This window comes from Jaculus jaculus, chromosome 20, assembly GCF_020740685.1.
Source record: "Jaculus jaculus isolate mJacJac1 chromosome 20, mJacJac1.mat.Y.cur, whole genome shotgun sequence".
In the NCBI taxonomy this organism is placed as follows: Eukaryota; Metazoa; Chordata; class Mammalia; order Rodentia; family Dipodidae; genus Jaculus; species Jaculus jaculus.
Genome location: NC_059121.1, coordinates 2748182 through 2770429, shown reverse-complemented (window position 1 = coordinate 2770429; position 22248 = coordinate 2748182). Strand labels below are relative to the sequence as shown.

Here is a 22248-nt window from a genome sequence, read left to right as displayed (position 1 = left end):
GCCAGGGTTTCTCTGAAGTCAGGATTGCTGGTTGAAACTTGGGAACTCTGTGTCTCCTCTGTATCCAGCGCTCAGACACTCAAGAAATGGTGGTTTGATAATATTTGGGGGGAAAAAATGTATGTCTACTGAACCTGTATAGACTTTTCCATGTCATGACTTCCCAAACAACACAGTACAGCAACTATTTACATAATGTTTACGTTGTGTTAAGTATTACATTGATTTAAGGTAAATAGGAAAATGTTTGGTTATATGCAAATACTGAAGCATTTTCATAAAGGACTTGAACATCTGGGGGGTTATGATCTCTGGGGAGTCCTGGAACCAATCTTCCCAGTAGAAACTAAAAAATGAGGATGTAAAATTCTAGTCCCTAACCAATTTAGGTTAGAAACAGTAACTGAATAGTTAGGGAATTCTGATTTGTTATCACAGAATAATTGACTGATGCCAGCATCCAATCAGAAGTGGTTAGCTTTCAAGTGCCCGCCCTAGTAGTGGGACTTACTAAGAGTAAGGGAAGGGCTGGGGAGATGGCTTAGTGGTTAAGGCACTTGCCTGCAAAGCCTAAGGACCCAGGTTCCATTCCCCAGTACACACAAAAGCCAGATGCACGTGGTAGAAGATGTGCCTGGAGTCTGTAGTGGGTAGAGGCCCCGGCAAGCCCATTCTCTCTATCTGCCTGTCTCTCAAATAAATAAATATATCTAATTAAAAAAAAAAAAAGAGTGAGTGGCATCATGGACACCAACATTTTTGTGTCTTCTTTGACCTGGGCAATGCCACCTGGACAAGCAGAAACACTGAGTGACCCTCTTTCCTGCCCTTTGGACTCACTCTTTTCTTCACTTTGAAGATACACCAGTCACTTTCCAAAAGGCTGTTTTCCCCACATTCCCAAGATTTCTGGTCCACTCTTTGTTCCTTTGAAGGGAGCTCTTTCCTGCCCAGCCGATCCAAACCCAATGAAGCTATAGTCATTGAGCTCTCTATGCATTTATTGCTTTTCTCGTGTGTGTTCGTGGGTGCATAGAATCATCTTCCTCACGTGTTTCAATTCCTCTATCATGCTGTGTCTCTCCCCGTATGAGAAAGCAGTGTCCTAGAACATGCCTGGGTAACAGAAGGGTTGTATAGTTTTAATAACTGCTGATGTTTTTGCCTTGCCTCTGGTCCCCAAACTCTTATCAGTGCCCACTCCTGTCCCTATGTCCATTCCCCACCTGCCTTTAGCTTCAGCCAACGTCTCTACTGCACTCAGCAGAAGTACTCAGGGCCGTCTTTGAAGAGGATTTCTGTGCCAGAATCCTGGGTGTTAGGATTCTGTTGTACTGAGGTTATCCTTGGATTCATAAATGATTGATTCCATATGAAATGTTTCCTTATTCTTTCTTTTAAATATGGACTTTGGGGCTGGAGAGATGGCTTAGTGGTTAAGGCACTTGCCTGTGGAGCCTAAGAATTCCCGTTCGTATCTCCAGATCCCAGGCAGCCAGGTGCAGTGATGCAAGCATGCAATATTGCACATGCACACAAGGGGGCGCTCCTGTCTGTTGTTCATTTTCAGTGGCTAAAGGCCCTGGTGTGCCCATTCTCTCTCTTTCTCTGCCTCTCTATCAAAATAAATAATAATATATATTATCTATTTATTTATTGGAGATAGAAGAAAGAAAGGCAGAGAGAGAGAAGGGAGAGAGAGAGAGAGAGAATGGGCATGCCTAGGGCCTTTAGCCCTGCAAATGAAATTCAGATGCATGCACCACCACCCTATGCATCAGGCTTTACATGGATACTGGGTAATTGAACCCAGGTCCTTAAGCTTTGCAGGGCAGGGAAGTGCCTTAACTACTGAGCCATCTTTCTAGTCCCTTTGATAATAATAATATTCTTTGTACTTTTTAAAAAATTTATCTGGGTTTTGAGGTAGGGTTTCACTCTAGTCCAGGCTGACCTGCAATTCACTATGTAGTCTCAGGGTGGCCTTGAATTCAGTGATCCTCTGCCACCCAAGTGCTTGGATTAAAGGCGTGCACCACACCTGGCTCTCTCTGCTTCTTCCATTCTCAAAGTTTGGATGGTTCCCACTCTAAGAATATAATGTAAAACAACCCCCCCTCCTTCCCGAGTCCCCTAACTATTCTGTTGAAAGTCAGCCTTTTCTGTCCTGGGGGATTTGAGCCGATGTACCACCACTCCCTAGCCACGCTCTCTTCCAGAATATTTAGTGGATGACTTGGAAAAGCCAGAGCACTCTGAAGCAGAAGCCCTGGGCCAGTTTGCATGACACTGAAGGTCCCAAGGCCGCCAGCCAGGCCAGGCCCGGGGGCTCATCTCGCTCACTCGGGCTCACTCCGTTTCCACGCCCTGCACCTCGCTGCTCGGTAACCGCTCTGCGATCTCGGGCTTGGTGACAGCTCCTCTGTTTTAAGCAGCTGTAAATTCACCCCACAAAGTCAGAAAGGGAGCTTGTTGATGGCTGCTGTCATTTTTATTGCCTTCGCTGGTTACTAGGAGGGAGTCTGTCGACAACGCCGTGGTGTGTTTACTGCTTTTATGTATTGCATGTTGTTGCTGCTCTGACAAGCTACCCCTATAAAAATGTGTTATTATTGCATGATGTAGCCCAGTGAGCTGACCCTGCATTTTAAAGTCTACTGAAGCAAATGGCAGTGAAGTCCATAAACGCTGACTGGCCTCTATCACAAAGGACTCTCCGTGTGAGCTGCAACTCCCGTGATCTAGGAAAGAACTAGAGCCTTCCTGCCCTGCGCCAGTGGCCACTGCTGTGAAAGGTGGAGGATGCCCTTCCAAGCACAGGCATTGTCTGAAAAATTCCAAGACAGCACCCTCGCACCACCTGTTCTAGCCCAGCTCCGACAGGCGTCAAAAACAACTTTGCAGTTCACAAGACCATGTGATAACGGGCTCGTTAATGCCAGCCTGTACTATGCATGGTGCAACTGAGGTTACCAAAATGTTTCTCTAGGCTCCCGAAGGCAAAAGAACAATTTAAGCAGAGGATGGAACTAGCTCTTAAATGGGAGTCAACTGGCTGAGATTTTAAGAGTTTGAGCCGGGCGTGGTGGCGCACTCCTTTAATCCCGGCACTTGGGACGCAGAGGTAGGAAGATTGCCATGAGTTCAAGGCCATCCTGAGACTCCATAGTGAATTCCAGGTCAGCCCGAGCCTGAGTGAGACCCTACTTTGAAACACCAAAAAATAATGATGATGATGAGTTTGAATGTACAAAGCAGTGGAAATCAGCCTAAGGTTCCAGGAGAATGGAGCAGCCCAGTTAAACACCAGAATAACCTGAGGAATTGCTAACAAAGAGAAGTCCACAGTCCAGTCCTGGGTAGTGGGAATCTGTTAAGAGTTGGATTGACTCCTACTCTCTGACAAGTGATTTCATATAAAATCCTTCCTTGTTCTTTTTGTTTGTTTGTTTTTCTTTTTCGAGGTAGGGTCTCACTGTAGCCCAGGCTGACCTGGAATTCACTCTGTAGTCTCAGAGTGGCCTCGAACTCACAGTGATCCTCCTACCTCTGCCTCCCAAGTGTCGGGATTAAAGGCGTGCACCACTGCGCCCGGCTTCCTTCCCTATTCTTAATTTTATCAACCAATAACGCAAGTGTGTTTGACTCCGTGAGTAAAATAAGCTAGAGATTTTCTTTAAGTGACAAAACTTGGACAAAGGAGCCATGGAGCTCTCAAGTCAAGAAGCAAAAGGATTTTGTTGTTGCTTTGTATGTGTGTTTTGTTTTTGTTTTTGTTTTCGTCTCTTTTACCATCATGGTCAGGCTGCCAGGCTCTGCCTCACCCATTTCTATGCCTTGCTAGCTAGCTACTCATCAGGGAAATCATGTGTAGAATAGCATGGAACCTAGGAAGAATCTGTGAATGATAGTTAAGAGCTATCACTGCTCACCGGACGTTAAGCAAAGGAGGTTCAGTGAAGAACCATCGGACTTGCTCCTTTAGTCTGTGTTCTCTGAACAGCTGACTGGTAAAGATGCGGGCTGAGATCCCTTCAGGTTGCCCTTCCCCCCTCCTTCCTTTTTCTTCCCTTCCTTTTCCTTCCCTTTCTATCTCTGCTCTTCCTCTTTCTTCCCTTTCCTTCCCCTCCTCTTTCTTCCCTTCCCTTTTCTTCCTTCCTTTCTTCCTTCTTTCCTTCCTTCTCTGCTCTCCCCTTTTCTTTCTTCATTTCCTTCCTTCAAGTCCCTTTCCTTCCTCTCCTCCTCCCTCCCTCCTCTTCCTCCCTTCACTTCCCTTCTCTTCTCTTCCCCTTTCCTCCCTTCCTTCTCTCTCTCTCCCTCCGTTCTTTCTTTCCTTCATTTCCCTTCCTCTTCCTCCCTTCTTCCCTCCCTCCTTTCCTTTCCTTCCTCCCTCCATTCCTTCTTCCCTTCCTTCCTTCCTTTCCTTCCTTCCTTCCCTCCCTTCCTCCCTTCCTTTACTTTCCTTCCTCCTTCCTTTCCTTTCTTCCCTTCCTTCCTTCCTTCCCTCCCTCCCTCCCTTCCTTTCCTTTCCTTTCCTTCCTCCCTCCTTTCCTTTCTTCCCTTCCTTCCTTCCTCCCTTCCTTTATTTCCTCCCTCCCTCCCTCCCTCCTCCCTTCCTTCCTTCCCTCCCTGCCCTCCCTCCACCCATGTTTCTTGACAGGGTCTCACTATGCAGCCCAGGTTGGCTACAGATTTCTGATCATCCTGAGTGGTAGGAAGAGGACCCACCTTGATCTGTGAGTTTTCTAAGTAGCTTAGATCTCCCTTTTCCTCTTTCTTACAAACAATATAAATATTCAGATGAAGCAATATAATTAAATACATTAGGGGATACTCTGAATAAATAAGGAGATATTCCATGCTCTTAGAAGGAACAAATTAGTGCTATAAAAATATCAATTTAGTTAGAAATGCAGAAAAACCCAAGATGTGATAAAATTTCACACTTGTTAGGTTTAAAAGGAAAAGAATTGAATAAACATGTAGGCGGGCTGTGGGGCTATAGCCACTGCAATGTCCTCCCTGTGGGACTTTAGAACCATCTGACAATCACCAGTTATATATGTAACCCACAATTTCTGCTGTGATTTTCTATCCCAGGAAGATTTCATGTCTGCAAAGACATTCATCCCGGCATAATGGAGGAGACATTCGCAGCAATTTAAGGGTTGATAAGTAGAAAAGTGGGTAGGTGAGTAGGAAAGATGTACAACCCAGGACACTGTTAGAGGTGATGGGTTAGGGCTGGAGGGATGGCTTAGCGGTTAAGGTATTTGCCTGCAAAGCCAAAGGACCCAGGTTCAATTCCCCAGGACCCATGTTATCCAGATGCATGTGTTCGTTTGCAGTGGCTGGAGGCCTTGGCGTGCCCATTCTCTCTCTCTCTCTCTCTGCCTCTTTCTCTCTCTGTCTGTCGCTCTCAAATAAATAAAAATAAACAAAAAAATTATACGTAAGGAAAGAGAAGTGATGGGTTAGACATGGCCCTAGCTAAATCTGGAGACAAGCTGGGCAGAGCAGATCGGAACAAAGCACTCTGAGCCAGTGGCAGCTTGGAGAGCAAAGCCCCACGCAGCGGTGTGGGCAGCAGTATCCGCGCCAGTGAGAAGAAGCAAGATACAGAAAAAAGCACCTTGAGAGGCTGGAGAGGCAGCTCAGTGGCCAGGGCGCCTGCCCACAAAGCCTAAGGGTCTGATTACGAGGTTCTCATACCCACGAGAAGCCAGATACAGAAAGTGGCGCATGTGTCTGGAGTTTGTTTGCAGCAGCTAGAAACCCTGGTATGCCCATTCCCTCCCTCCCTCCCTCCCTCCCTGCTTGCCTCGCTCTCTAATATGCCTCTTTCTTTCTCACTGTCTCTCAAATAAGTAAATAAATTATATATATTTAAAAAGAAAGGCTTCTATATCTGCAAAGGTACAATGAGAAGTCCTGGAGCAGGAGACATGGATTAGCGGTTAAGGCACTTACTTGTGAAACCAAAGGGCTCCGGTTCAATTCCCCAGGACCCACGTTAGCCAGATGCACAAGGGGGTGCATGCATCTGGAGTTCATTTGGAGTGGCTAGAGGCCCTGGCACACCCATTCTCTCTCTCTCTCTCACTGCCTCTTTCTCTCTCAGGCTGTCGCTCTCATATAAATAAATAAAAATAAACAAAAAATTTTTTTTTAAGTATTGTGATGTTAAAAACTTTTAGGGAGGACTTCCGGTTAAGATGGCGGCGTAGGTACCACGCCAAAACAGCCTGGGGGGGGAAGACCAAAAAAAACTCAGCAAAATACACACTTTTACTAAAAAGTGAGGTGTATAGGAAGTTGAGGCGGCAGCAGAGAAGTGGAAGAGTTATAGAGCATCCGGAGCCTGCACAGGCGGGAACAGCGGCCCGGGGCGGCTCAGCTACCCGCCGCAACCGCGGAGCGGCAGAAAACCACCGGACTCTCGGCTCGAGCCGCAGGACAAGCCAGGTGCGGGAATTTCCCCTCACACCGCGCTCTCCGCAACTCGGGAAACGCGAGGGGAGAGTGGCAGTGAGCAACGGAGGGAGGAGCAGACCGCGAGGTAAAAGCACACGATACAACCAGAACAGCCGCGGCTCCCTCCCCTCCCCTGCCGCCTGAACCCAGCTCCAGCGAACACAGCAGCGGCCCGGGAACCGGCCACGCCAACTTGGGCTGACGGCGGGACCCAAGCAGGAGCAGAATTTGGCAGCAACTTCAGCGGCTCCAGCACCGGTACCAGTGGCCCCAGCAGCAGCGGACCCAGGAGAGCAGCGGCTTCGGGGTGAGCAGCAGCGGTGGACACGACAACGGCAGCTTCAGCAGTGGAGGGGGCTCCGGCGGTGACACCTACAACAGCTGCAGAGGCGGCGGCAGCGACTCAGTTTGCCCCGTAGGAAAAGCAAGTGCCCAGCTCCAGAAATCAGAACAGCAGCCCGACGACCCAGGCAGCAACTTGACTGAGACCACAATCACCCAAGGTAACTGGGATTGCACCAGGGAAGGGTCTCACCTGGTCACAAGCTGACTTGGATACCTCAACAGACCAGAAATCTAAACCTCTTTGTTGATAGAGGATCTGGTCATTATAATAACTACTCTTGCATACATACTCGGGGCTGTTTTTGATGGAATGGGTACAGTGTTTAGCTAAATTTTAGAATCTACCAGTATATTATTCCACTCAGCCTGCTTGAATACTCCTATAGCAGGGAAACTCAACCCCTAAGAACATCTTTGTAGATACTCTGAGAGTCTTAAGAGCCACACCTAATACCTTAAGGTCCTACCCTGAAAATATTTTACACCAAATCAATTGATACAGCTAAGAATACACAGCTAGCTAGAAAATCCAAGCATTAACTTAATCCAAGATGCAAAAATATATACATTATAACACAAGAAACACTAAAAAGCAAGACGATATAAATCCACCTAAAAGTATTAATGCATCAGAAATGTCCTCCAGTGAGAAAGAGTTAGAGGAAATGCCTGAGAAAGAGTTCAAAAGAATAATTATAAATATGTTCAAAGAGGTCAAAGAACACATGAAAACAATCAAAGAAGAAATCAAAGAGGAAATCAAAGAGGAAATCAAAGGAATCAAAGAAGAGGCAGGACACCAATTTAATGAAATAAAGAAGGCAATACAAGACATAAATAGAGAAATAGAAATAATAAAGAAAAACCAGTCAGAATTACTAGCAATGAAGAACACAGTTAATGAAATAAAAAACTCTGTAGAAAATCTCACCAGTAGGATGGATGAGGGAGAGGACAGAATATCTAAGCTAGAAGATCAGGTGGCAGACCTAATGCAGTCCAACAAAGAGAAAAACAAACTTATAGAAAAGTATGAGTGGGAATTTCAAGATATTCGGGACACTATGAAAAGATCCAATATAAGAATTCAGGGCATAGTAGAAGGAGAAGAATTCCACTCCAGAGGCATAGTAGGCATCTTCAACAAAATCATAGAGGAAAATTTTCCCCAAATTTGGAAAGATGTGCCAATACAGATACAGGAAGCCTTTAGAACCCCAGCCAGACAAAACCCAGAAAGAAACTCTCCTCGCCACATTATACTCAAACTTCCAAACACACAAACCAAAGAAAAAATATTGAAAGCAGTTAGAGAGAAAAATCAAGTTACCTACAAAAGCAAGCCCATCAGGATTACAGCAGATTATTCAACACAAACTTTTAAAGCCAGAAGGGCCTGGAGTGATATATTCCAAGTTCTGAAAGATAACAACTGTCAACCAAGGTTACTTTATCCTGCAAAGTTATCCATCCAAATAGATGGAGAAATAAAGACATTCCATGACAAAAGCAGGTTAAAGGAATATCTGAAGACAAAACCAGCTCTACAGAAAATACTTGATAGAATCCTCCATGCTGAACAAAAGGAAAAGCACACATATAAGGAACCTAGAAAAAACCAGCCATACTCAAATACCAGTTAACAGAAGAGAGCACAGGTAGAACCAGTAACACACACACACACACACAAAAATGGCAAACATAAATACACACCTTTCAATAATATCTCTTAATATCAACGGTCTCAATGCCCCAACGAAAAGACATAGATTTGCAGACTGGGTTAAAAAGCAGGATCCTACAATTTGTTGTCTTCAAGAAACTCACCTTTCTACAAAGGATAGACATTATCTTAGGGTGAAAGGTTGGAAGACGGTGTTTCAAGCAAATGGGCCTAGAAAACAAGCAGGGGTTGCTATCCTAATATCAGACAGGGTGGACTTTAGTCCGAAGTTAGTCAAAAAAGATAAGGAAGGTCACTTTATATTGATTAAGGGCACACTCCAACAGGAGGACATTACAATCCTAAACATATATGCACCTAACATGGGGGCTCCCAAATTCGTCAAACAAACACTATTAGAACTAAGGTCACAGATAACACCAAACACGGTGGTGGTGGGTGACTTTAACACCCCACTCTCATCAATTGACAGGTCATCCAGGGAAAGAATAAACAGAGAGGCATCTGGACTAAATGAGGTCATAGAAGATATGGACCTAACAGATATATACAGGACATTTCATCCAAAGGCTGCAGAATATACATTCTTTTCAGCAGCACATGGAACATTCTCTAAAATAGACCATATATTAGGACACAAAGCAAATCTTAACAAATTCAGGAAAATTGAAATAATTCCTTGCATTCTATCTGACCACAATGGAATTAAACTACAAATCAGTAGCAAGAAAGGCTATAGAGCATACACAAAATCATGGAAGCTAAACAATACACTACTAAATGATGAGTGGGTCAATGAAGAAATCAAAAAGGAAATCAAAAAATTTATAGAGTCAAATGATAATGAGAACACAACATGCCAAAATCTCTGGGACACAATGAAGGCAGTTCTAAGAGGTAAATTTATAGCCTTAAGTGCCTATATTAAGAAATTAGAAAGGTCGCAAGTAAACGACCTAATGCTTCGTCTTAAAGCCTTGGAAAAAGAAGAACAAGGCAAACCAAAAAGTAGTAGACGGGAAGAAATAATAAAGATTAGGGCAGAAATTAATGAAATAGAAACAAAAAGAACAATCCAAAGAATTAATGAAACAAAGAGTTGGTTCTTTGAAAGGATAAACAAGATTGATAAACCCTTAGCAAATCTGACCAAAAGAAAGAGAGAAGAGACACAAATTAATAAAATCAGAGATGAACAAGGTAACATCACAACAGATTCCAGAGAAATTCAAAAAATTATAGGGACATACTATAAAAGCATATACTCCACCAAGTATGAAAATCTGAAAGAAATGGATGATTTCCTTGATCTATATGACCTACCTAAATTAAATCAAAATGAGATTAATCACTTAAATAGACCTATAACAAACATGGAGATCCGAGCAGTTATCAATAATCTCCCAACTAAAAAAAGCCCAGGCCCGGATGGATTCACTGCTGAATTTTACCAGACTTTTAAGGAAGAGCTAACACCATTGCTTCTTAAGCTTTTCCAGGAAATAGAAAAAGAAGGAATCCTACCAAACTCCTTCTATGAGGCCAGCATCACCCTGATACCAAAACCAGGCAAAGATAGAACAAAAAAAGAAAATTACAGACCAATCTCCCTCATGAACATAGATGCAAAAATTCTCAACAAAATATTGGCAAACAGAATACAAGAGTATATCAAAAAGATCATTCACCCTGACCAAGTAGGCTTTATCCCAGAGATGCAGGGATGGTTCAACATACGCAAATCTATAAATGTAATACATTACATAAATGGGTTGAAGGACAAAAATCACATGATCATCTCATTAGATGCAGAGAAAGCATTTGACAAAATCCAACATCCCTTCATGATAAAAGTCCTACAGAGACTGGGAATAGAAGGAACATATCTCAATATAATAAAGGCTATTTATGACAAGCCTACAGCCAACATATTACTAAATGGGGAAAAACTGGAAGCTTTTCCACTAAAATCAGGAACAAGACAAGGGTGTCCACTGTCTCCACTTCTATTTAATATAGTTTTGGAAGTCTTAGCCATAGCAATAAGGCAAGAGACACACATAAAAGGGATACAAATTGGAAAGGAAGAAATCAAGCTATCATTATTTGCAGATGACATGATTCTATACATAAAGGACCCTAAAGACTCTACTAGCAAGCTGTTAGAGCTAATCAAAACCTACAGCAATGTAGCAGGATACAAAATAAATACACAGAAATCAGTAGCCTTCATATATGCTAACAACAAACACACAGAGGATGAAATCAGAGAATCACTCCCATTCACAATTGCATCAAAAAAAATAAAATACCTTGGAATAAACCTAACTAAGGAAGTAAAGAATCTATACAATGAGAACTTTAAGACACTCAAGCGAGAAATTGCAGAAGACACTAGAAAGTGGAGAAACATCCCTTGTTCCTGGCTTGGAAGAATCAATATAGTGAAAATGGCAATCTTACCTAAAGCAATCTACACATTTAATGCAATCCCTATCAAAATTCCAAAGGCTTTCTTCATGGAAATAGAAAAAACAATCCAAAAATTCATTTGGAATCATAAAAAACCTCGAATATCTAAAATAATACTGAGCAACAAAAAAGAGGCTGGTGGTATCACCATACCTGATTTTAACCTATACTACAGAGCCATAGTAACAAAAACAGCATGGTACTGGCACAAAAACAGACATGTAGATCAGTGGAACAGAATAGAGGACCCAGATGTAAGCCCAAGTAGCTATAGCCACCTGATATTCGATAAAAATGCCAAAAATACTCATTGGAGAAGAGACAGCCTCTTCAGCAAATGGTGTTTTGAAAACTGGATAAATATCTGCAGAAGGATGAAAATAGATTCTTCTCTCTCGCCATGCACAAGAATTAAGTCCAAATGGATTAAAGACCTTAACATCAGACCGGAAACTTTGAAACTGCTAGAGGAAAAAGTTGGGGAAACCCTCCAACATATTGGTCTTGGCAAAGACTTTCTTAATACAACCCCAATTGCTCAGGCAATAAAACCACAGATTAACCACTGGGACCTAATGAAATTACAAAGATTTTGCACCGCAAAGGACACAGTGAAAAAAGCAAAGAGGCAACCTACAGAATGGGAAAAAATCTTCGCCAGCTATATATCTGATAAAGGATTAATATCTAGGATATACAAAGAACTCAAAAAGATAACTAATAAGGAATCAAACAGGCCAATCAAAAAATGGGCTAAGGAGCTAAATAGAGAGTTCTCAAAGGAAGAAATACGAATGGCATATAAGCACCTAAAAAAATGTTCTACGTCACTAGTCATCAGGGAAATGCAGATTAAAACTACATTGAGATTCCATCTCACTCCTGTCAGATTGGCCACCATCATGAAAACAAATGATCATAAATGTTGGCGGGGATGTGGAAAAAAAGGAACCCTTCTGCACTGCTGGTGGGAATGCAATCTGGTCCAGCCATTGTGGAAAACAGTGTGGAGGTTCCTAAAGCAGCTAGAGATTGATCTACCATATGACCCAGCTATAGCACTCCTAGGCATATATCCAAAGGATTCATCTCATTTCCTTAGAAGTACATGCTCAACCATGTTTATTGCTGCTCAATTTATAATAGCTGGGAAATGGAACCAGCCTAGATGTCCCTCAACAGATGAGTGGATAATGAAGATGTGGTACATTTATACAATGGAGTTCTACTCAGCGGTAAAGAAAAATGAAGTTATGAAATTTGCAGAAAAATGGATGGACCTGGAAAGTATTATACTAAGTCAGGTAACCCAGGCCCAGAAAGCCAAGCGCCACATGTTCTCCCTCATATGGGGATCCTAGCTACAGATGACTGGGCTTCTGTGTGAGAATGAAAATACTTAGTAGCAGAGGCCAGTAAGTTGAAAAGGAGACATAAAGGGTGGAGAAAGGAAGGGAGGAGGATACTTAATAGGTTGATATTGTATATATGTAATTACAATGATTGTAATGGGGAGGTAATATGATTGAGAATGGAATTTCAAACGGGAAAGTGTGGGGGTGGGGAGGGAGGGAATTACCATGGGATATATTTTATAATCATGGAAAATGTTAATAAAAATTAAAAAAAAAAAAAAAAAAAAAAAACTTTTAGGAGGCAAGGATTTGGGCTGAGAGCTTGGGGCTGCTAGAACAAAGCAACAGAGGGCTGGAGAGATGGCATAGCAGTTAAGGTGCTTGCCCACCAAGTCTAAGGACCCAGGTTTGATTCCCGAGTACCCATGTAAGCCAGATGCACAAGGTGGCACATGTGTCTGGAGTTTGTTTGCAGTGACTAAAGGTCCTTGCACACCCATTCTCATTTTTTCTCTCTATCTGCCTCTTTTTCTCAAAAAAATATTTTTAAATACTAAAAAGCAATATATAAGGTCAATCACAACCAGTGAACTTCAACTGGTTTCACGAAAGCCTTATAACCTGCTGATTAGACCAACACTAAGCATAAGTAATTAGCTAAGTCGTAACCAGCTTGTTAGCTGACTGACCACAGCCAGTTGATATTCCATGCCTCACTTAGAAATGGGTACACAGACTAGTGGAAGAGAACAACGTATCCAGGCAGCTGCGGTCTCTTAATTGTTTTTGGTTTTCTGAGTTAGGGTATCACTATAGCCCAGGCTAACCTGAAGTTCACTAAGTAGTTTCAGGGTGGCCTCCAGCTCACAGCAAGCCTCCTCTTTGCCTCCCAAGTGCTGGGATTAAAGGTTTTCACCACCACGCCTGGCTAGTCTCCTAGTTTTTGGCAAAGACAACAAAAACGTATATTGGGATCAGGATGGACTTATGCAGCAGATGGTGCAGTTAGATAGCTACCTGCAGAAAAATAAAATTAGACATATATCTCTCACACAAATAATTCAACACTGATCAAAGGCCTTAATGGAATGCCAGAGATCATGAAAACACTGGAGGAAAACACAGGCAAGTTATCGGAAGTTCCAGACATAAGTAAGGACTTCCTGAACAGGACTCCAATAGCATAGGAAATAGTCCCAAGAATTAACAAATGGAAGTGCAAGAAATTAAAAGTTTCTTTACAGCAGAGGAAATGATCATCGGAGCAAACGAAAGCCCACAGAATGGGAGAAGATCTTCACCAAATCGTCCTCTGACAGGGGGTTGATATCGAGAATTTATGAAGAATGGCAAATATTCAACCCCTGAAAGAAAAACACATTTCCAACCAATAAATAAGCTAATGAAATGAACAGACAGTTCTCAAGGAAGAAACGTGAAGGGCCAGCAGACATTTATCGAATGCTCAACATCCTTAGCCACCAAGGAAATGAGATCCCATCTCATCCCAGTCAGAATGGCTATCATCAAGAAAATTAATGACAACAAATGCTGATGAGGTTGTAAGAAAAGGGGAACCTTAGTCACTATTAGTGGGAGTTTAAAGTGGACAAGACACTGTGAATCAAGCTAAAAGTTAAACGAATATATTACCTAACCATACCATTTATAGGCATGTACCCAGAGGAATTTAAAGAGTATTACAAAGATGCTTGCACATCCACATTCATCCACAATAGCTAAGAAATGCAATCCACCTAGACGCCCATTAACTGAAAGTGTGGTGCATAGACACCATAGAGCTTAAGTGAGGCGGAAAGAAAAATGAAGTTAGAAAATTTTCAGAAAAATTGGGCTGGAGGAATGGCTTAGCAGTTAAGGCATCTGCCTGCAATGCCAAAGGATCCAGGTTCGATTCTGCAGGATCCACATAAGCCAGATGCCCAAGGTGTGTCTGGAGTTCGTTCACAGTGGCTGGAGGCCCTGGCACGCCCATTCTCTCTCTCTCTCCCTCCCTCTTTCTCTCTGTCAAATAAATAAATAAATAATAAAATATTTTTAAAAAATGAACTTTTCAGGAAAATGCATGGAAATGGAAAAAAAAAATAGTTAGAAATGAGATAACCTATGTCCTGAAAGGCAAAATCATAAGTTGTCTTTCATATATGGAGCCTAACTTCTGATTTGTGTGTAAGCAGACAAGGTAATATAAGACTGAGCATGTCTAGGATGTGAGATTGAAGACCTGAAAGGGGAAACACGAGGTAGTAAGAAGGGGAGGAGTGAGGGGAGTGGGGGATCGGGTTTTGGGGTTCCCACCTATGGCCCTAGCACTTGGGAGGCGGAGGCAGGAAAAACACAGTAAGACCAATCAGCCTGGGCGAGAGAGAAACAGATCGTAGAGGGAGACAGAGATGGTGGGGGGGGGGGGGCAAAAGAAACACGGGGAACATTTTGTATAAAAGCAGAAAGGAGGCTGTGGGGAGGGGAGGGCGCAAGGAGGAAAGGGGAAACATTAAAACTGAAGGTGTTTGAAAACACCGTGATGAAACATAATTCTTCGTATGCTAAGAAAAATGAAAACTAAGGGATGCAGAGGTGGCTCAGCAAGTAAGGCGCTTGCCTGCAAAGCCTAAGGACCCAGGTTTGATTCTCCAGGCCACACGTAAGCCAGATGCACAAGGTGGCGCATGCTTCTGCAGTTCGTTTGCTCTGGTGCACTCATTCTCTCTATCTGCCTCTCTTCTATCTCTCTCTCGACTTGCAAATAAATGTTAAAAATATCAAAAAGGTGTGTGGTTGCACACATCTTTAATCCCAGTACTAGGGAGATAGAGGTAGGAGGATCACTGTGAGTTTGAAGCCACCCTGAGACTACCTAGTGAATTCAAGGTCAGCCTGAGCTACAGTGTGCCCCTCTCTTGAAAAACCAAACCAAACCAAAAGAAAAGAAGCCGGGATTGGTGGTGCATGCCTTTAATCCCAGCACTTGGGAGGCAGAGGTAGGAGGATGGCTGTAAATTCGAAGCCATCCTGAAACCACATAGAAATTCCAGGTCAGCCTGAGCTAGAGTGAGACCCTACCTTGAAAACCCCCCCACCCAAAAAAAGAAAAAGATTTTCTGTACTTCACTTATTTTTCTTCTAAAAGCTGTCTGAGCACTCTGTTGGGGTTCCTAGAGCCTGTTTTGGGAGCCGCCCAGTTCTTCTCTTTTCATTTTTTAATTTTTTAATTTTTTTTTGTTGTTGTCGTTTATTTATTTGAGAGTGACAGGGAGAGAAAGAGTGAGAGAGAGAGAATGGGCACGCCAAGGCCTCCAGCCACTGCAAACGAACTCCAGACGCCTGCACCCCCTTGTGCATCTGGCTAATAGGGGTCCTGGGGAATCGAGACTCGAACTGGGGCCTTTAGGCTTCACAGGCAAGCGCTTAACCACTAAGCCATCTCTCCAGCCCTTCTCTTTTCTTTTGCTTAAATAAATTCAACTAAATGTAATGTAATTGGCCTTGGGATGTTTTGTTTTGTTTTGTTTTATGAGGCAGGGTCTTGCTGTAGTCTAGGCTGACCTGGAATTCACTATGTAGCCTCAAACTCATACCGATTCTCCTACCTCTGCCTGAGTGCTGGGATTAAAGGTGTGCACCACCATGCCCGGCATTTAAAATTTATTTGCAAGCAGAGAAAGACAGAGAGAAAGAGACAGCGAGTGTGCGTGTATGTGTGTGTGTGTGTGTGTTTGCGTGGGCGGGCATGGACGAACCAGGGCCTCCAGATGCTGGCCTTAGGAATTTGTTTTTGTTTTTGTTTTTGTTTTTCTTTTTTGAGGTAGGGTTTCACTCTAGTCCAGGCTGACCTGGAATTCACTTTGTTGTCTCACTGTGGCCTCGAACTCAAGGGGGTGATCCTCCTACTGTGCTGGGATTAAAGGCATGCACCACCATGCCCGGCTCGGTTTTAGAAGTTTTTAACTACCCCAATGTAGTCAAAAGGATCTGAGGCAGAATTCCAGAGACACCCCCTCTCCCCCCAATGGCATCAGGTCACCAGGCTTAGGAACCTGCTAGGCCCCTTCATGGTCACTGATGTCTTGCTGTGGTGGTCAGGGTTAGGTGTCATGCGCTCTGAATGCTAGGTCCCCAGCTGGTGGCAATTTTCTTGATGATGTGGTCAGGGTTAGGTGTCCGTCTTAAACTCATGCGCTCGGAATGCTAGGCTCCCAGCTGGTGGCAATTTGTGAATGGGGAAATCCAGGAGGAGGTGGACTGCTGCAGGCGGCCTTGTGGGTCTTACAGCCAGCTCCGTCTCGCCAGGGTTGGGCACACTCTCTTGCTGCTGTTTTCTTCCTGCTATGGCAGAGGTGATGTCCAGCCTGCGTGGCACTTGCTCCCCTGCCATCACTGAGCTTCCCTCGAGTCTGTGAGCCAAGGCCAGCCCTTCCCTTCCACAAGCTGCTAGGTGAGTCACAGCCGCTACAGACCTGACCGTGTGGCTTTTGGCCTTTCGGAACTGGCTTGCAGGAGGAATGTGGAAGGAACTGAAACCCTGGCCTAAGAGATGCTTTGCAGCGCTGAAGGCAGCGTGTTGTGGACCGTTTGGGTCAGAGTTGAAACCCTGAATGCAGTGAGAACTGTGGACTGACTGTGAGGTTTGGTTTATGAAGGGAAGAAAGAGCTTGGCAGGGTCTGGGCTGGAAGCGCTTTGTGCGAGGGGCTTGCTGGGTCCTGAGAACTTGTGCAGAGCGTGGAGTGGGGAAAAGAACTGAGAAATGAGCGGATGGACACGACTCAGAAAGAAATGAAAGCACGTTGGGCTAAAGACCAGAACTCGGTTCAGCTGCAGTTGTTTGCGAGATTCCAGCTATTGACGTGGGCCAGCTGACCGGCATTAGGATAGCAGGAAGAACTCAAGAATTCAGACTCTGGAAAACAAGGAGCCTGTGGATCTCCACGACCTCACAGCGCCTGACACCACCTACTACACAAGACCCTCATAAGAGGAGGAAAAGTCCATGACGTCAAAATAAAAGAGAGACTGATTGAGATGGGGAGGAGATATGTTGGAGAATGGAATTTCAAAGGGGAAAGTGGGGGGAGGGAGGGTTTTACCATGGGACATTGTTTACAACCATGGAAGCTGTTAATGAAAATTTGAAAAAAAGCAAGAAAGAAAAAAAGAAAATAAGGAGCCTGCTGAAGAGGTATCCTGATGTTCAAGATCTGATTTATTCCCCTGGATTAACAAGCTGGCGGTCCGCCTGGTGTTACGGGAGCATAAGACACGCAGTAAAGAGATGTCGTTGGATTTGCAATGCGGTGGTGTTGTCGGAAGTCCCTTCGTGGAGGCCCGAAAAGGAACGCTTACCTGCCACAAGCTGCTTTCGTTGGGCGCCCTCGGCCAGTCCCAAGGAGAAGGTAAGGGCTACCTGTGTTATGCTATGTCTGGGGATCAAAGGGACGTTCTCTCTTAACGCTCTATGAACTTGTGTTTTGTGCTACCAGAGCTTGATTTAGAATTTTGTTTTTTAAAATCAAAGCTAAGGGGTTTTGTTGTGTTTTGTTTGGAAGCTAGGATGGCAAACAGAATTAGGTCTTGATTGGCGTCTGACACATTCAGATAGAAACTGAACTGGCTTCAGTAGGAGCAAGACTGGGTGCTGTGGCAAGGGTTCAGACTTGGTCATCTGAGGAAGAAACGGGGTTCCCCACGTAGATAAAGCTGCCATGAGGTGGGATCACGGTCTCCTCAAGGTCCAGAGAGACTTCTGGAACTCCACCTAAGATTGTGAGAGGAAATACAACCTTGGGGTGAGCGCCAAGGGTCAGTCTGTGGTGTGGGAGGATATATGCTTCCTCCGTGGTTTGCTGTAGCTGCCTGTGCTAAGAGAGAAACTGGAGTGGGTCTGAACCTCAGGCCAATTAAAAACTTTTTTTTTATTAGATATGGACATACTTAGTATGTAAACAACACATGTTGGTACCGTTGTTTTCCTCATCACTGCCCGTTTTCTAAAGAGTCCCTCCTCATCGGGGATGCAGGTGAACCCCATGGGGATTGTGGGCCATGCATTATGGGGGCAGGCAGTCAGTTATGGGGGAGAGGCAATGTCTCTGTGCAAAATGTCCCAACTTGTGCCTCTAACAATATTTGTGCTTAAGGTCTCCCAGTATAGTTTTTTGGTTGTTTCTTGGTATATGTGAGATATATTTTATTTATATCTCCACCTTTTATGTTGTTGTTGTTCTTGTTTAGTGTCTCACTCTATCTCTGGCTGACCTGGAATTCAGTATGGAGTCTCAGGGTGGCCTCGAACTCACGGTGATCCTCCTACCTCTGTCTCCTGAGTGCTGGGATTAAAGGCGTGTGCCACCACGCCCGGCTATTATATAATTCCCTTTTGTTGTTGTTGATTGTGTTTTGTTTTGGAAAATACCTTAGAATTCCAAAGGCTACAAAGTGGGACTTATTTAGGTGAAATTGTTAATGCTGGGATAGGTTAGAAAAGGAGGGATCAAAGGCTTCTCCGAGACGGTGATTTGTGTGTGTGTGTGTGTGTGTGTGTGTGTGTGTGTGTGTGTGTGTATCAACCTCAGGGCTTCCCTTGTGCTAGAAAAGAGCTCTGCCAATAAGCCATAGCCCTGAGATTCAATTTCAAACTTGCATATAAAAGAGGAACTAGAGCTGTTGTGGTTTCCCTCTCAGATTAGTGGAATCTACTTCTCTGTCTACCTTGATGCCTTGTAAATTTGACGCTCAGGCCGGTAATGTTAGTCCAGCAGGGGAAATCTTTTATTATTATTACTCAATTATTATTACCCTACCAATTAATGCGCTCTGCCTTGACCTCAAGTTCAGCACAGACTGGTTTGTGAAATTGCCCATTTTTTGTGATTTTTGAGACTTATCTTTAGTGAAGAAAACCTACATTTATAAGAGTTTCTGGGGCTATGGAGATGGCTCAGGGGTCAAAGGTGCTTGCTTGCAAAACTTGATGACCTGGGTTCAATTCCCCGGGAAAAGCCAGATGCACAAAGAGGCACATGCATCTGGAGTTTGTTTGCAGTAGCAAGAGGAGAGGCCCTGGTGCGCCCACATTCTCATTCTCTCTCTCCTTTCTCAATAAGAAAGTTTCCATGTGTAGGAGTAGCAGCCTTTCTGTATCTGAAAAGAGAGACGAAACGGCCACTTTTCAAGCAAAACCAGCTTTGCCTTTGACCATTTGTCCTAAGTGGGCTCCCTTTGTATGTCCTGTACCTCAGCAGATGTGGTGCGTGGTCTGAAATCTGATTCTTAGTGATCACTTAGGGCACTAAGGAGGCAGGTTGGTTTAAAAAAAAAGGTGTGGGGGGGGGCTAATGACCTTTAGCCTCAACCTCCTTGTTTAAAGTAAAATGGTCAAGGCAAAGAAAATATTAAAAATGATCAAAGGGGGCCGGAGAAATGGCTTAGCGTTTCCAACATTTGCCTGTGAAGCCTAAGGACCCCAGTTCGATTCCCCAGGACCCCCGTAAGCCAGATGCACAAGGGGAAGCATGCGCCTGAGGTTTGTTTGCAGTGGCTGGAGGCCCTGATGCACCCATTCTCTTTCTCTCTGTCTTCCTCTCTCTTTCTCTCAAATTAATTAATTTATTAAAAAGATTAAAATAGTTTTTAAAAAACGATGAAAGGAAAAACAATGGAGCAAGGAAAGCGAGGCATCAGGATGCACACCTTTAATCCCAGCACTAGAGAGGCATAGGTAGGAGGATTGCTATGAGTTTGAGGCTAGCCCGAGACTTCATAGTGAATTCCTGGTTATCCTAGGCTAGAGTGAGACCCTACCTTGAAAAACAAACAAACAAACAAAGATAAAAGGAGGGCTAGAGAGATGGCTCAGTGGTTAAAGGCACTTGCCTGCAGTCTGGTGTCTAGGGTTTGAGTCCCCAGTGCCCACATAACGCCAGATGTACAAAGAGGTATGTCTATGTGGAATTCATTTGCAGTGACAGGAGCTCCTGGCAGGCCCATTGTTTCTCTCTCACTAATAAATACTTTTTAAAAAATGGCAAAAGGAGGACTCAGACACAGGTTGGTGGCAAATACTAGGCAGACCCAAGACTCACCCAGGAAGTCCCGTAGCTCAGCACTGGGTGAGCCTGAAAGACCCGGAGACCAGACTGGCACCATGACAGGCTTCAGTCAGGCCCTGCCCCGGCTAGACCTGAGCTCCAAATTCCCGCCCAGGCAGAGGACCTGAGTCAGCTAGACATGTCCAGGCACGCCCAAGCCTTGTCCCTTCCGCCTCTCTGCCCCAGCCAATCAGAAGAGGACAAGTACAGTTACTGTTTAAACCAACCAATCATGTAACAGCCCTGTACATCTTTGTTCAAATCCCTATAAAAACCCTGCCCTCCCGCTCCTCCTCGGGGCTCCTGCACAGGGCCACTGCATTGGTGAAGTCAAGAGTCCGAGCTTAAGCCAGAAATAAAGCCCCTTGCCTTTGCATGTGTGTTTGGTTCTCCTTGGTGGTCCCTGGGGTCGCTGAGAACTGGGCATACCAAGCCACCACTGTCACACTCCCCAGGGCTCAGGGGACGGTACAGAGGTAGTTGTAGGAAGAAGAAGAGTCCACTCTCACTGCCAGCCAGAGAATTGCCTCTGCGTTGATAGTGGTAGATACCAAGTGGGCTCAAATCTCATCGAAGTAGAAAAATAGGCGGCTGTAGAAAGCTCGTCACTACAGAGGATTTCTACCACGCCCTCCACAGCCCAGGCAACGTGGCAGAAGGGACCCAAAGAATGTAAGAGCCATAGGGTGCACAGGCTTACTTTGGGGTTCTGTCCCTCCAACGTGAACTGGCTGGGGCATTTCTGATCCCAGAGTTATTACCAATTCCCTGTCCCCGCCCCCCCAAAGACCAGCATGGTCCTGAGCCCATCAACATTTTGACATGGAGGGGGGAAGGGAACAAAAAGGAAGGAGACAAGAAAACAGGTAGACTACTATGAAAGGAGGAGGTCTTAAAGGGATGGACAACAGGGGACAAAATGAAGGGATAGGATCATGATCAAATTACTATAATGTTCATATGTAAAGTACTGAGCACAAAAAAGAAATAATAATGAGAGGGCTGAGAGGGATAGATAATAGTGTTTTTTTTTTTGTTGTTGTTCATTATTTATTTATTTATTTGAGAGCGACAGACATAGAGGGAAAGACAGATAGAGGGAGAGAGAGAATGGGCGCGCCAGGGCTTCCAGCCTCTGCAAACGAACTCCAGACGCATGCGCCCCCTTGTGCATCTGGCTAACGTGGGACCTGGGGAACCGAGCCTCGAACCGGGGTTCTTAGGCTTCACAGGCAAGCGCTTAACCGCTAAGCCATCTCTCCAGCCCAGATAATAGTTTTTACAAGATCTGTCTGTAGTAAAATTTTCTGTCCTGGGATAAATCGATCTGAGTCCCATCTTTGAGAAACAACAGGAGACCCAAGAAAAGCCTTTTATTCCAGTATTCACGTGACTACAAATAGCAGGGAAATTTGTGGGTAGAACTTGGCCGTTTCTAGAACTTTGTGGGCATTTGAAGCCTTGGAATCCAGTTGTAGCGAATTATATAGTAGAAATTTGAACCCCAAACAGGTTACTTAACTACATTGGTGCTATGTTAGAGGAAGTCTCTGGTAGGATAAATGACCCTGGGTGGTAGGAGATGTCCTGATGACCGCTGACTGTGCATTTGGAAAGTGTTCTGACAGCAGCTATTCCTTCCATTGTAAAGGGAAAAAATGTGTGTTTTGGCTAACAGGAAAATATTGAGTAATCCAATTTAGTCATTTAGCAGATATTTGAATGCCATGTAAATATTCTACTGGGGCCAGGAACATATAAGTGGATTAAATATAATCCCTTCCATCATAGAGTGCTGTGGGCCAAATATGT

The 22248-nt window shown here is 44.2% G+C and overlaps 1 long non-coding RNA gene across 1 annotated transcript in view; it reads left to right on the top strand.

Moving 5' to 3' along the window:
• Window positions 1-17538: 17538 nt before the first annotated feature.
• LOC123456285 overlaps window positions 17539-22248 on the top strand; it is a 55035-nt gene continuing 50325 nt past the window's right edge. Inside the window, exon 1 of the long non-coding RNA XR_006634441.1 lies at window positions 17539-17742. This is a non-coding gene — a long non-coding RNA (uncharacterized LOC123456285). The remainder of the gene's footprint in view (window positions 17743-22248) is intronic.